The sequence below is a fragment of the Anarrhichthys ocellatus genome, unplaced genomic scaffold, assembly GCF_004355925.1.
Source record: "Anarrhichthys ocellatus isolate YVR2014 unplaced genomic scaffold, GSC_Weel_1.0 scaffold7406, whole genome shotgun sequence".
NCBI lineage: Eukaryota > Metazoa > Chordata > Actinopteri > Perciformes > Anarhichadidae > Anarrhichthys > Anarrhichthys ocellatus.
This window is the reverse complement of record NW_022287380.1, coordinates 1-2301: the sequence shown is the minus strand read 5'-3', so window position 1 is coordinate 2301 and position 2301 is coordinate 1. Positions and strand designations below refer to the sequence as shown.

The following is a 2301-nucleotide window of genomic DNA, read 5'->3' as shown; positions in this document are numbered from 1 at the left end:
ATATGTATATATATATATATATATGTATATATATTCAAATTAAATAAAAGTCCTCTTCTACCTTCCTTTCTTAATTAAATTAGTAAATATTAAATGGTCGAGACTGACTTTTATTTTGTAACTCTCTGTTTTGTTTCCTGTTTGCAGGAGATTCCGACCCCGACGCCGATCAAAGAGCTGATTGATGAGCTGCCCGTCGTTCAGGTATGAAGATGATGAAGATGAAGATGACTGTTTGTGTTGTCGTTTACGTCCGTCTTTGTCTCCGTCAGGGTCGCTATCGTCCAATCAGAGTGCTGAACAGACTGACCGTTGTGATGTCAGATTCCAGTCACTTTGTGAGTGTTGCTTTTATTTTGAAATCTTTCAGGATGTCCATGACAGATTCCTTCTTCTCGTGAATCTTGTTTCTCAGTAAAGTTAAACCTTAAAGTACCAACGATGTGCTAATCATGATCTCATAGATTGATCTCTGATGACCTCATGTTCCTACAGCAGGGCACTGAGAGGACCACGGCCTCCGTCCTGACATCTCCTTTTAATAATAATGTCTGTCTGATCACATGTCCATGTGAATTATTCCTCACAGTAATCATTGACAATGATTGTGTATTTTATTCAAAATCATACCTGTTATATTTTTGTACAAATTATCACTTCTAACATTTTTTATGAAATGATGAACTGTCACATCTTCACATCATGTCTCGTTTGTACGAACCACGACCTTTGTAACACGTTTGAACAGATCATGACCTCTGTCCATGTTGATACAAATGATCAGTGATGTCAGATTGATATCCGGCCAACCCAAAGACCAGGATTGTAAACAATTAAATTTAGTTATACAATAGTGACTGGGTCCGCCCACTCAGTGTCAAAAGAACAAGTACTTGTGAGCAAGCAGAAGAGCAGTGATGTAGTCCTCCACTAGGGGGAGTCCTCCACTAGGGGGAATCCTCGTCCTCCACTAGGGGGAGTCTTCCACTAGGGGGAGTCCTCCACTAGGGGGAGTCCTCGTCCCGCACTAGGGGAGTCCTCCACTAGGGGGAGTCTTCCACTAGGGGGAGTCCTCGTCCTCCACTAGGGGGAGTCTTCCACTAGGGGGAGTCCTCGTCCTGCACTAGGGGAGTCTTCCACTAGGGGGAGTCCTCGTCCTGCACTAGGGGGAGTCTTCGTCCTCCACTAGGCGGAGTCCTCGTCCTCCACTAGGGGAGTCTTCCACAAGGGGGAGTCCTCGTCCTCGACTAGGGGGAGTCTTCCACTAGCGGGAGTCTTCCACTAGGGGGAGTCCTCATCCTCCACTAGGGGGAGTCCTCGTGCTCAAAGCAGGGTTTTCTCCTTGCTGGCTGCAATTTTGCCCGCGTGAGCAGATATGATGTGAAAGTGCTCGTCAAAGTAATATACGTGCGCTGCTGTTTAATTTGCACACACGGGACCTCTACACACGCGTGTGCGTGGATCTTATTTGCTCTCTTGGATTCTGACAGTGATTTTTCTTCATACTAGTGCTGTTTTTAGAACATGCCTTGCGGGCGACTCACGTGTTGGCTCCCTCTGCTTTCACTTTATCGTGAAATAATAACAATAATTAGCATCTTTTCACAGTTTATGCTTAAAAAAACGACGAACCAACAGTTTCTTTGATCGACTGATTGATTGATGAGTTATTGCTCAGCTTTAGTGATGATGATGGAAAGAACAGAGGAGGACATATGTGATGAAGTTTAAAATGTCAGGATGTCGGCCATTTTATCTGCTGCTCTACAGGAATGTTCAGGGAATCAGTGTCCTCAAAGGACGGCCCGCTGTCCTCTGAGGATAAAGAGACAAAGTGCTGATAATCAATAATCTGGTGTGTGTGTGTGTGGGTTTTCAGAGGCCTAACGCTGCAGAGTATCGTTGTTTCGACCTCCTCTCCGTCCAGCCAACCACAGAGAAACTCTTCCATGTGAGTATTAGTTATACTGCTGTACACGCTGCTGTACATGCTGCTGTGTACACGTTGCTGTACACGTTGCTGTACATGTTGCTGTACACGCTGCTGTGTACATGCTGCTGTGTACACGCTGCTGTACATGTTGCTGTATATTTATGTGACATCTCAGATACTCAGGTACATAAAGTACAACATATTGTTATGACGAGCCAACCGTACTCACAGTAGCAACAACATTCAATTACTGCTGATTATACTGCAGTACTTTCACTAAATCTAGCTTAATAGAGTTTAAATGGTTGATCTACTTTTACTGAAGTTCATACTGTGTGTGTGTGTGTGTGTGTGTGTGTGTGTGTGTG

The 2301-nt window shown here is 44.3% G+C and overlaps 1 long non-coding RNA gene across 1 annotated transcript; it reads left to right on the top strand.

Annotated features, from left to right (window-relative positions):
- The first annotated feature begins 87 nt into the window (after positions 1–87).
- Positions 88–2289, top strand: LOC116380500 (uncharacterized). The gene is made up of 3 exons (XR_004212569.1): positions 88–204; positions 273–338; positions 1880–2289. It is a non-coding gene; the product is annotated as an uncharacterized LOC116380500 (long non-coding RNA).
- Positions 2290–2301: the final 12 nt, after the last annotated feature.